Genomic DNA, 417 nt, shown 5'->3' on the forward strand with positions numbered 1-417 from the left:
AGACCTGATACAACAGGGATGCCCCATGCGTCGCCAGCCGCATTGTCTTGCAATTCGGATTAGGTTTGGGTTCCGTTCGCTTGGATTGGTTGACGTGTGGTGCGTGTGGGGACAGGCGCATCTGCAGGCTGCTGTGGAGAGTTACGGGATTTGCGTGTGTGGGCTTCTTGGGATTTGGATTTTTCCCGTGTGCGCCTTCCTCTGCGGTGAGGCCAAACCTCTGGTGTTGCGATTGCTCACTTTTGGACAGGAAGTATGCATATGAAAATATGGCAGTTGCGATGCTGAGAACTGCGCATCAATTAGATCAGCTCGTCGCTAGTGCGAAACACGTCAAGCATATTCAATGTTTCGGGGCGGTTATGGATACTGTAACGTATCAGCTTGTATGAGACGAGGCAGGGATGGAGAGTTGCA

Source organism: Eimeria mitis, genomic scaffold (assembly GCF_000499745.2).
Source record: "Eimeria mitis Houghton genomic scaffold, Emh_scaff844, whole genome shotgun sequence".
Taxonomy (NCBI): Eukaryota; Apicomplexa; class Conoidasida; order Eucoccidiorida; family Eimeriidae; genus Eimeria; species Eimeria mitis.